This window comes from Canis lupus, chromosome 13 (genome assembly GCF_048164855.1).
Source record: "Canis lupus baileyi chromosome 13, mCanLup2.hap1, whole genome shotgun sequence".
Lineage (NCBI taxonomy): Eukaryota > Metazoa > Chordata > Mammalia > Carnivora > Canidae > Canis > Canis lupus.
This window is the reverse complement of record NC_132850.1, coordinates 15095858-15108550: the sequence shown is the minus strand read 5'-3', so window position 1 is coordinate 15108550 and position 12693 is coordinate 15095858. Positions and strand designations below refer to the sequence as shown.

The 12693-nt window shown below is 47.4% G+C and overlaps 1 protein-coding gene across 9 annotated transcripts in view; it reads right to left on the bottom strand.

Moving 5' to 3' along the window:
• MKNK1 (MAPK interacting serine/threonine kinase 1) overlaps positions 1 to 9755 on the bottom strand; it is a 41255-nt gene extending 31500 nt beyond the window's left edge. For 3 of the 9 annotated variants that reach the window (XM_072772283.1, XM_072772287.1, XM_072772289.1), the window contains exon 1: positions 9648 to 9755. The gene's annotated coding sequence lies outside the window, so the exon portion shown is untranslated. Of the gene's footprint in view, positions 1 to 8892; positions 9026 to 9597 lie in introns of those variants that run through there. The other 6 variants (XM_072772282.1, XM_072772288.1, XM_072772290.1 and 3 more) reach the window with 3 other exon arrangements.
• Positions 9756 to 12693: the final 2938 nt, after the last annotated feature.

Sequence of the window (12693 nt, the reverse complement as noted above, 5' to 3'; positions counted from 1 at the left end):
GACAGCTCTGTTCACTGAGGTGTGTTCTGCAGAAGGTAAAAGCTGACACCTCTCTGGCATCCACATTTTTAGAGATGAATGAACTCTGACTCCATCTCTTGGTGCCTAGGTCCCAGTCTCGCAGACAGGAGGCCACAGAGACAGAAAGATAAAGAAAATGCTAAGAGTAGCAGGCAGTATAAACATGAACAATGCATAATTATCGCTAGCTTACCATGTGATGACTTCATTTTCTATATGTCCGCTGCAATTTTCAATCTTGAGACTAGCTACCATATGTCAAATGAGTACCTGCTTCCCCTTTCTCCAGTGGAAACGCTCTGAACATGCAGTTTAAATCTGAATTCTAGGGTGCCTGGGTGACTCAATGAGTTAAGCGTCTCACTTTGGCTCAGGCCAGGTCATGATCTTGGAGTCCTGGGATGGAGCCCTGCGTCAGGCTCCCCGCTTGTCCTCTCCCTCTGTCCCTTCCTCCTGCTCCTGCTCTTTCTATCTCTCTCAAATGAATTAATAAAATCTTTTTTTTTTTTTTTAAATCTAAGTTCTGGGCCCTTGTGCTAACATTTCTAAAATGGTTTTCCAACTAGAAGCCAGATATGTTTCACCATAACCTCAAATCATGTATCCTAAACTCAACTTGTCCAACCCCTATCCTTCATCCCTTCCCTTCTTCTCTATTGAATTCTATTGCCCTGCCAGCTGCCTAGCCACAGATCATCTAAATCATTTCCACAGTCTCTTTCTCCTCTAACCTTGTCATTCCAAACATGCACACGATCAAGCTGTCCCTCAGCCCGGCATGTTGCTTCTTGAGAATAACACCTATTCATCTTCAGGGCCTCTCACGAATTACTGAAAGTGGCCCCACAGATTACAGCAGTCCCTAGCTCTTTTCTACCTCATCCAGCATTTCATCACATCCACGGCATGTTACAGAGCTGGCGATTCACATATAGATGTGGCTTGCCCAGTAGGCCATAAACTCCTCAAAGGCAGGGATGGATCTTTTTCATCTTTTTATTTCTAATATCTAACCTAATATCTGGCTCAAAAAGGGCTCTAGTAAAGATCTGACTAAATTACTTCATCCATAAAATATTTCTTTATTGTCCAACAGAGAATGTTAGCACATACAATTATCTTTCCTACTGTGCTTCTTATTCTCCAACAACTCTCTGTGGCCCCATGAAACTGTTTCCAGGGCCCAAAGAAGCTCAGGTTACACTCCCTCTCCTTGTGGCCACATCTCCAGGGACAACCTTGGACACCTCTGCACTTTAACTCTTTGCCTTTTGTCTATTCCAGGTTCCTTCTTGTTGCCTGCGGTAGGAGTTGGCCAATTTCTTTCCTACAAAAAGCCTGATAATAAATATTTTAGGCCATGTCACATGACCTCTGTCGTGACTACTTAATTTTGCCTTTGATCCCACAACCCTGAGATCATGACCTGAGCCAAAATCAAGAGTTGGATGTATGACTGAGCCACCCAGGTGTCCCTTTATTTTATTTATTTGAGGGAGAAAGAGTATGCACATGAGTTGGGATGGGGGAGAGGGAGAGAATCTCAAGCAGACTCCCTGCTGAGCATGCAGCCTGATGTGGGACTCAATCTCAGGACGCCAAGATCATGACCTGAGCTGAAGCCAAGAGTTGGATGCTTAACCGACTGGGCCACCCAGGCACCCTTTTATTTTATTTATTTGAGAGGGAGGGAGGGGGAGGGGGGAGAGAGAGAGCGCGAGCGAGCACATGAGTGGAAGGGCAGAGGGAGAGAATCCCAAGCAGACTCCCTGCTAAGCATGAAGCCTGATGTGGGGCTTGACCTCAAGACTCTGAGATCATGACCTAAGCTGAAACCAAGAGTTGGGTGCTTAACCAACTGAGCTACCAGGTGCCCCTGGAATTTGGATTTTATATAATTTTCCTGTCACAAATAATCTCTTGAATTTTTCCCCTGACCATTTAGAAATATAAGAAGTATTTTTCACTTGCAGTCCATACAAAACAGGTGGTAAGCCAGATATGGCATATAGGCCATAGTTTGCAACCCTGCTTATTTCTCCTCCTCACTAACTTCATTCCTCCCCTCCCCCCAGCTCACATACGGACACGAATGCATCTCTGTTCACTTCCATCTCTAGCAGGCCTATAATAAAAACAGAATTCGGGATCCCTGGGTGGCGCAGTGGTTTAGCGCCTGCCTTTGGCCCAGGGCGTGATCCTGGAGACCTGGGATCGAATCCCACGTCGGGCTCCCAGTGCATGGAGCCTGCTTCTTCCTCTGCCTGTGTCTCTGCCCTCTCTGTGTGTGACTATCATAAATAATTAAAAAAAAAAAAACTTAAAAACAGAATTCCCCTTTATGGATTTTGTGTTATTCTGCTGTTTGGAACTACTCAAGGGCTGGGGAAGTAGAAAGTGCATGGGCTTCTAAGCCATGGGGGCCTAGATTTAACTCTGGCTTTCCTATTTACTAATGAAGTGGCCTTGGCCACAATACTTAACGTCTCTGCTTCACTGTCATCATCTATAAAATGGGGGCAAGAACACCTACGCTGCAGGTTGTAAGAATTAAATGAGCTTATGTATTTTAAGTTCATGGCACAATTGCTAGCACAGAGTAGACACTCAATAAATAGCAATTATGACTCTAGCTTGAGATATGGCTTCCCCAGATCATCTGTGGCCCTCAAAAGTACTCTGTAAACCACAACAAGGCAGCCAGAAGGAATAAGCTGATAATAAAGTACAAAGGCAGAGAGATAGAATTGGGAGGTTTTCAGATTCATGACCTAGGATTCTAAGTGCCTGGTTGGCCCTGATTCCTTCTGCCATCATTTCAAATTCCTCTGGGCCCCTTATCCTCCTCAGAAAGAATTTCTGACTCTCACTCTGCTTGAATCTTCTCAGCATTGCTTACTAAATACCCCAATGAGCCCTGGAGCCCTCTCTTCCTTCCTGGACCTTTTCCTGGGACAGGGCTGGGAAAGGATGAATGTGGCCAGAACACATCTACATATAGCAGCCTGTCACTGGGTCTTATATAGGCTGGGCACCCAATTCCCTCTCATTTCTTCTGAACTTCCTGCCTGTATACAGAATGAAATTTTTCCAGAGTTCAAGAACTATTGAACTTCTTTTTCTATAGAAGTTTTAGAGCAAAAAGCCTGTATAAAAACAAGGAATCCATCATATTACTTTCAAGTAATATGAAAACATCCCTGAAGGACAGAGAAGACTAAAGCTTATAGTATCTCTGTCCTTGGTCTGAAAAGCCAGTTTGAGCCTGTCATCTCCTTGCTCCAACACTTCTAATGGGTGTCCACCACCACTGGAATAACCCAACTCCTGGGCTGTCACTCAGGGCCTCCTCAACCTTGCCCCTCCTGCATTATGTCCTACCTCTCCTCTGCAGAAATCCTGACCTATAGTTCAGGTAAAATGGATGATCTGTTTCTACTTACTGCCCTCAACAATTTCCAGCTCTTCACACTTACGTAACATGTGATTGTACACCTCCTTTGGACTGTGGGCTGGGAATAAAGACTATGTCTGATTTCTCTCTGGATACCTTACATCTAGCAAAGGGCCCAGCATGGGACAAACACCCAATAAATGTTAATAAATGAATGAAAACACCTGAAGTTATTCTTCTCTTAAACTGTTTTAGCTGGACTCTTATTAGCAGACAAAGCAGTCTGGGTCACTGCCAAGAAGTAGAAAAACCAAAAAGAAAGAAAAGAAGCATGACCAATGTGATCCAAGCAACGGAAAATAGGTTTTAAGAGTGAGGTAAAAGAAACCAAGACTGCTTAGCCTGGAGAAGAGAAGAGGAGGCCTAACTGGATTCTGGCTTTAAGTACACAAAAGGTTCTCTTGAGAAAATCTTGATCTCATCCTGCCTTCATAATCAGAAGAAAATTTTCCACATTCATGGAAAATGGAATAAGAAGAAATGACTTAAGTTAAGGTCAGAGGGGTTTAAGCTGGAGAGAAAGAAGAACCAAATTAGGTACCACTTTTCCAGAGATACTGTTATTGTACTTTTCGGCAAGTGCATTGGAGGGGTCTTACTTAGCACTTTTGTTGAAGGCTGTGCAAAAGGGAATAAATATGCTGCTCTGTTCCTGTTTACTGTGGAGATAGGTAGGCGAAAACACAAGTCAGGTAAGATTTTATAATGAGCCACTGACTTTCGACTGACCCTTTTCCTGCAGGCACTTTCTGTCATGTTATACTTTGCAGCTCTGTGATAGAACAATGTATTATTTCAAAGTTTCCTGATGAAGCAATGGAAGGCAAGAAAAATAGATGTCAGAGTAAGAAAGTAGGGAAAATCAACCAAATAAATATACCTTCTATAAAAACAATAGCATTAATAATCATGGTTAATATGATTACTACTAAAGCTAACATTCATCAAGCACCTACTCTGTGCTGGGCCTTGTGTTAAGTGTTTGACATGTTATCTCAATCCTTGTAACAACGCTATGCAGTAGGTAGTATTTGTATCCCCATTTTACAGATGAAGAAACTGAGACCTAGGAAGGTTAAATAACTTGCCCCAGTCATACAGCTAGCAAGTGACAGAGCCAGGACTCAAATCTAAGCCAGTCTAACTCTGGAGTCTATATATAACCTAACTACTATCAATCCAGAAGAAGAATAAGAGGTTGGAATTTAAAGCCTAATCTCTCAGAATCCAGGTGCATATTCCTGGCCACTTCTTTATACTACCCCAAGCCAGGAAGAGGAAAGCAACACAGATCCAATATTGCAGAGAAAGAAGCTGAGATCAAGGGCTCATAGATGATAATGAACAGAACCAGGACTTGAATGTAGCAGCCTAGTGACTCTGAGTGTGGATCTCTTTCTTCCATTATAGATTCTTGTTGAATATGAGGGTAAGAAAATGAAGGAATGATATCCGCCAAATGGGTTTCCTCCCCAGACACTTCTGTAACGAACTGCTAATCTCACATTAGAACTGAATGTGAAACATAAGGTTGCCAGCAGCCTCTGTAAACTGATTCTGAGATTCTACTAGCAAAGGATGGCAACGCACTTGGTTGATGGTGCTACAGCAGCTGCCAAAAATGCTCACACATTAAACTAATCAAGCAGATCTGGACCAGGTAACTTCCATATTAGGCTAGTGGTTCACAGTTTAAGCCTGAACTGGATTATTCCAACAGCTCCTCATTGATATTCTCCTTCTGGGACCTTCTTTGCTCCAGGCTGGCCTCCATTATGCAGCCCGAGTAAACAAGCCCAAGTCATGGTATTAGGAGCCTTGCAGCATAATGGAAAGAACATAGGTCTTTGAAATCCAACACTCTTAAGTTTGGACCAAGCTCTGTCACTTACTTGCTACCTGTCCTTGGACACTTTAATCTTTCTAAGGTCTGTCTTCTTCATCTTTAAGTTGGCGATAAATATAACCATGTTGTAGGATTGTGAGGATTAATTAAATTATAGTGTGTAAAGCATCTAACATATTGCAAGTCACAATGCAGAGCAGACCCTCAATAAATGTTAATGTTTTTCCTCCCAACTCTCCTCTACATTTTGGCCACAATCTACCACTTCAGATAATTAACTCTCCTTACGAAGTCCAATCCTCTCCTACACACACACACACACACACACACACACACACACACCTGTTCATCTCCACTTCTAGACCACTGCTCAAACTGCAGCTTCTCATAGGAATGAACTTTTTTCCAAAGCCCAGCACAAATGTCCACTTTCAGGAATCCTTCTCTAGACCCCCTTTGGTTGTGCCGGGATTGATTTCTCCTTTTCCCAAACTCCCACTTTGTTTACATTCCTTACTACATTTACCACAGCCAGTCTGATTTCAGTTATTTATGTGCTTCTCTGTCTTCCCAACTGCACTGGAGGGAGAAGGCTCTGAGAAGATAATTACTTATAGGAGGGCGGGAAATGTGTTGCTTTCCTCTGTGTGTATTTCTCAATACCAGAGTTTTGTGTATAGCAAGAGCACAAATATATGTGTTTATTGAATTGAATCATGCCACCCTTGATTGGGTACTTTTACAGAAAGATCCTGGACTGAGTTTATTCTAAAACTGCACTTACTACCTGACTTGATAAACATGATAAACTAATACTCATTGGCTTGCTTCATTTTTTCATTCATTCCTTCAACACATTCCGGGTTCCTCTCAAGACATTTCCCCAGGTTACAGGGGGACATGGCCAGGAGGAAATCTCTCACTCATAGAGAGAACATGACTTGGGAGCAAGCTCTTTAGAAAACTGTTCCACTCCCCTGGTAAGGAGATGACTGTCATTTCCATCATATTAAAAATCAGAGCAGTGGAATCAGAAAGTAGATCTGAATGATTTCTGTCTGCCTCAGTTTCCAAGTCTGTTTATAGACTGTGTGCCCCAGTCACACAGCCATCAAGTGATAGAGCCAGGACTCAAATCTACCCAGTCCAACTCTGGAGTCAATATATAACGTAGCTACATATAAGGTGTTACATCTAAAGCATGAAAACAGTATCTCTTTTCTAGTAAGTGCTCAATAAATGTTAAATACTATATTTAAAAGATAGTGGACTGGAAAGAAAGTCAGGACTTTCGCTTTTAGTACTATCTCACTTTTAGCACTATCTCCACCACTGACTGATTCCTTGTGCAGTCTTAATCAGGTCCTTCCCCTCTTGGGTCTTCTCCCCATCTGTAAAATCAGAAGTAGAACCAGATGGTTCCCAAGCTCCTTCTATCATCAACAATGTGCATTTTTCTATGATAATCAAAGAGCCTTCTGTTCCACACGCTGAAGCTGTTGGCAAGGAAAACTGTGAATTTGTAGTTGCTGGTTCCCAGTGGAAAGGACCAGGGCCAATGCCAAGCCCAAAGGCAGGACACCAGATTAATAAACCACCTGTGAGTTTTCCCCTGCATGAACTGTATCACACTCAGCTCAGGTCCTTTTTTTTTTTTTTTTAAAGATTTATTTATTTATCTATTCATGATAGACAGAGAGACAGAGAGAGAGAGAGAGAGAGAGAGAGAGAGGCAGAGGGAGAAGCAGGCCCCACGCCAGGAGCCCGATGCGGACTCAACCCCGGGACTCCAGGATTGCACCCTGGGCCAAAGGCAGGCGCCAAACCGCTGAGCCATCCAGGGATCCCAGCTCAGGTCCTTGAACAGAGCACCACCTTCCAACAAAACTCACAGCAAAGGCATGTGAACAGTTACTGTTCAGCAATGAATAATCTTACCTTGTACAGAATTCCTGCACTTTCTTGCCTTTGATGCCTGTAGTCAGAGCATCATCAATCTAAACCAGGGCTCTCCTTAGGCACAAAGACAAGGAAAAAACGCAAAGGGCCACTCTGAATCTGAAAGCTCATAAAACAAAGACCAAAGCGAGTACATAAAAAATGTTAATGACTCATTCAACCACAAACACTGCAAAGGCCTACTATGTGCCAGGAAGAGGAGGCATGAAACAGACATGAGTACACATGGGGAGACATACCCCAAGGTAGACAGTAATCAGAGCTAAATTTGAAGGTCAGCCCCTGCTATAGAAAATGGGAAGGAGGGCAACTAATTCAGTCAAGGGGATCAGAGAAGCTTCACTGAGAAGGTCATATGAGACATTGATCTTGAAAGATGAGAGAAGGAGGAGGGAATGCCACGAAGAGAGTACAAGCAAAGGAACACGGATGGGGGGTTAAGGAACAAAAACTAGTTTATTTTGACTGAGGCACAGGGTGCAGGTTTGGGAGAACAAAGGGAAATAAGGCAGGAGAGAAGTCTGAGAACGGATTACGGGGGCTTGTCTCTGTGGCTGAGGATTCCAGACTCTATATAGTAGGCAAGGAAGCCTGCCAAGGTTTCTGAGCAGAGACATAACATGATGAGAACATTGTCTGAGGAAGATCACATGGGCACCCAGGAAAAGGATGCAAAAGGAACCAAATGACTAGATTGCTAGGGGACGACATAACAGGAGACCATACACACTTCCTAAGCATGTGCTGGAATCCAACAGTTCACAGAGCCTCTCTCTGCCAATGTCCAGCCTCACGCAATCTAAGTTTAAGAGGTGCTCACTTGCCAGCCCCTCTAACCATCAAAATCAGCTACAGCACGAGAGTAACAGGCTTCTCAAAAGTCAAGAACCCAATTAATTCTGGGATCACAGAAAAGGAAGCATGCAAGTGGGAGAAACTGGGGAAGGGGACACCAAAGTCTCCAGCTGGTTCAGCTCCATATGAGAACCCAACCCTGGGTCTTCTTTTTACAACACTTCCAGCCTCACTCTTTTGCTAGTGCGACTAGTGTCACTGGTGCAACAATATACATCAATGGTCCAGTGAGGTGCTTGGCACATGAGCCACGGTCAAAACGCACTAGTCCTCTTCCTATCCCATTCTGCATGGTCAGTTCCACCTACAAAGTCCACAGGCGCTTCAAGACTCGGGTCAGCTCAATTCTTCCCCAAGGGCCTCTCTGAAGTGCTCCCATCCCAAATGACCTATTGCTAGAATAGGTGCCATACTAGGTGACACACGTCATCCTCGTCAACCTTCACAACGACCTTACGACACCCCTTTTATACAAGACAAGCCAAAGCTCTGAGAGGGGAAGTGACTCAAGGACACACGGCTAGGAAGTGGCAGGGGGGAGACACGAAGTAGGGGTGGTTGAAGGGGAGGTGGGCGGGGGTGGGGGTGACTGGGTGACCCGCACTGAGGTGGGCACTTGACGGGATGAGCACTGGGTGTTATTCTATATGTTGGCAAACTGAACACCAATAAAAAATAAATTTATAAAAAAAAAAAAAAAGGAACCTAGGACTACGGAGCCCAACGTCAAGCACGTCCAACATTTCATTCATGTCACCTGCGCTGGGCTTTGACCTGCCACTGACCATCTGACAGGTGTTCAGGAGACTCCCTAAGAAGAGAACAGGCCTCGCCACCTTCTGCCCGGGCGTGATCCTGGATCGAGTCCTGCGTCGGGCTCCCCGCGTGGAGCCTGCTTCTCCCTCTGCCTGTGTCTGCCTCTCTCTGTGTCTCTCATGAATAAGTTAATTAATTAATTAAATCTTAAAAAAAAAAAAAAAGAAGAGAACACGCCTGGCCTCCTCTCACTGTCCAGCGCCCCCCACATGGGCAGGGCGCTCAGATGACCACAGCTGACTTTAAGACAAGGTCGCGCACACGGATGATAAACTCCGCACGTGAAAATCGATTCGCGCTGTTGGGATTCTGAGCCAAACAGCCTGGTGGGGACGGAGTTTCAGGTGGGCCAGTGACTGAGCTCCGACCCGGGCACCTGTCGCAGACTCATCCTAACCCCAGACACCGGCTGCGCCCGGGCCGGCGACACGCGCCGCGTCCTGAGCTTTGCCGCAGACGCAACCCCGCAGGTCACAGACCCGGTCCCTGACGAGAGCCCTCAGGAGGCCCTCCCGTCGGCCGTCCCTCCGCAGCACCATCGGATCGTGACCGCGGGCCGCTCCGAAGGCCCTGACCCGCCCCGTCCCGGGCACACCGACTCGTTCACAGCACCCCCCTCCCCGCCCCGGGTCGCTAGGAGGGATACCTCGCCACGTCGCCTTTACCTCAGCGGCGGCACGGGTCGCGCGCACCCACCTGCAGGTCGCTCCGAGAACGCGGAAGAGGCGGTACTAGAGCCGAGGGGCGGGCCCGGCCGGAGGGGGCGGGGCCGCGCGTGCGCCCTGGTGGCTACGCCCCGGGGCGGGGCGGGGCGGGGCGGGGCGGGGCGGGGCGGGGCGGGGCGGGCCAAGTAAACTGGGGAGACGCGCGGGAGCCGGGCGGGGAGGTCGCCGGGGCGGGGGAGGTCGCCGGGGCGGGGTGGGCTGGCTGAGTCGGGCGGGCTCCGAGCTGGTTGCGTTTTCAAAGTGAAGGTCGGGAAGTCGGGGAAGCGCCAGGCGGGAGGCGGCCTAGCAGCGGCAGGAGCTTCCTGAGCTAGGATGGGATTTTTAAAGTGCCTTTTGCACGTGGGGAAATGCTGCCAGTCTTCCCTAAAACGAGGGCTAATTCTGTAAATTTTCAGACGTTTGGGGCAGCCCGGGTGGCTCAGCGGTTTAGCGCCGCCTTCAGCCCAGGGCGTGATCCTGGATCGAGTCCCGCATCAGGCTCCCTGCGTGGAGCCTGCTTCTCCCTCTGCCTGTGTCTCTGCCTCTCTCTGTGTCTCATGAATAAATAAAGTCTCGGGATCCCTGGGTGGCGCAGCGGTTTGGCGCCTGCCTTTGGCCCGGGGCGCGATCCTGGGGACCCGGGATCGAATCCCACGTCGGGCTCCCGGTACATGGAGCCTGCTTCTCCCTCTGCCTGTGTCTCTGCCTCTCTCTCTCTCTCTCTATCATAAATAAATAAAAAAAAATTAAAAAAAAAAGAATAAATAAAGTCTTAAAAAAAAAAAAGAAACTTTCAGACGTTTGTGTACCTAGCATTTCACTGTAAAGGGTTTCCTTGAGTAGAGCGTTACCCCCAGTAGTTCAAAATAAAACACTTAAAAGTTCATATCTTGGAGAAAATTAATATTTTAACTGCATTCACATTACTATTTCAACCAGCCCCCAGCCCTCCCCAGGCTGCAAGTGTAATGAGGGAATGCGAGTGCTGACTTGGGTTTAATTCAGGTCCTGACTCTTGAGTGTGTTTCCTCCTTATTGAAATGGAAGTAAAATCTCCCTTCCCTGTCTCAGGACTGTCGTGTGGGGGTGGTCAGCACTGCTAGTTAAAAGCCTCTTGAGACTTCCATCCCACCATCCTGATAAAGGTTTGTTCCTTTCCCCTTCTGGGCCCAGTCTTTGCATCTGCATGATGGAAGGAGGTTTGCAACAGGAGAGAACAATCAGGGATTTGCTACATTTCTCAGTCTGAGTGAAGGCTGGACAGGGAGCCTTCTCCCAAGCTTCTGTGTTGAGTCACAGAATCCCGCAGTCCAGCCTGAAGGCCCCTGTATATCCTGACCTCTCCCACCCATCACTTTCTAGGCTCCTCAAGCTTCATGTCCTCAGTGGCCATGCCGGCCTGTTCCTCTCTCTCTTCCCTGAATATCTCACTAGCCAGCTGGTCCTGATCTCTCAGGCCTTTGTTTCAGTCCAGTTTTTCAAAATTGCTATGTCTCTATGTTCATGGTGACCAAGTTCAGTTAATACTAGGTGAAGGCTCTGAAGGGCTCTGAGAAGGAAGGGCTCCAGGAGAGCTCCCTAGTCAAGTGGACCTCCAGCCACACTGTGGCTCCCTTCCCTACGCACTACAAACAGCTCCCAGGGGTGGGAGAGAGGGCATGGCAGCAGGAAACATCACAGAAGAAGCTACGGCGTTCACCAGGGCCAACGTCTCGTGCCTCTGACCCAAAATGGGGAGAGTGCCTTGGTTCCTCCTCATTCCTTGCTCTAAATATTTTTATGGATCTTGAACAGTCAGGAAAACAAAGCCTTCTGCAGTGGCTGCCCAACCAAGCTGCCCCTCTACCCCTAACACATTGCCTCTCACAAGACCCTCTTCTGCTGAGTCCCACCCTGTGTGGTGGGGGAAATGCTCCCTGCTTTCCTCTGGCTTGCTGAGGCACCAGCTCTCTGGTCTGCATCCTCCTTTTCCCCTACCTCTGTCCAGTCTTCTCTGAGCATCCCTCTCGGAGGTCCTCAAAGCAGTTTTGTGATGTCTTCCTGATGTATTCAGACATTCCCATGATAAATGCGGGCCATGGCCACACAGTCCTGAGATAAATTTACCTTCTCTGCCATGGTGTTTTCCAAAAGAATTACGAGCCCAGACACTGAACTTTGAGTCTGAGCTGTCCAGTCATTGAGGAGGTAGTGGGTGACCTGTCACAGGAGGTGTGCAAGCAGAGGCACGTTTTAGAATGCTGGGCTGGGCCTCCTCTGGTGAGCCCAAAGAAGGAGCAGCAGAGTGGAGGGCCTTCCAGATGGTACAGCAGTGAAAGCAGGGATACTGGGCACCAGGAAGGGAGCCAGGCAGCTAGCCAAAGACAGACTTGTTTTGGTAAGCTATTACATGTCATGCATTTAGAACTGTGCCCGGCACTTAGTATTAGCTATTACTCTTATGATTGTGAATGATCCACAGACTGTGAGTAATAAAGGAGCTCAGAGATAAGTCAGTCTTACTGACCAGTCCCACACCTGGTCATGAAACAGACTGGGAAATCAAGGTCTAGAGGGGAAAGAGGCCCACCATCATACCTCAGGGACCGGGCTGGGACTGGACTCCAGGCCTCTGCCTCCCAGGAGGGCCACTGAACAGAGCCGGGCTGTCTCCTTCACAGGGAGAGGAAAGAGCTCTAGGTGGCCCTTTGCTGACTCGTCTGGGCAGCTGGTAGGTAAGGGACAGTGGAATGACAGCAAGTCCTTAGCTACAGGCTCAACTGTCTCCTGAGGAATAAGCTCAGAGGTCAGCCCCATGTCTTGCCACCCCCACTCTGAGCTCTAGCCAGCAGCCAACAAACAGCCTTTTCTTGAGAAGGGCTTCCTTTTCTATGATTAGGGTTAGGACTGTATTTTTGCTCTGTGCCTTGGCCCATTAGCTCCAATAAACCACCCGGACTAAAAGGGTGAGGTGAGCATAGCCATGCCAGAGAACCTGAACTGAAACAAGACTCCCAAGACACTGAATTCCCGAAGGCAAGGGCCAGCCCTCCTTACTC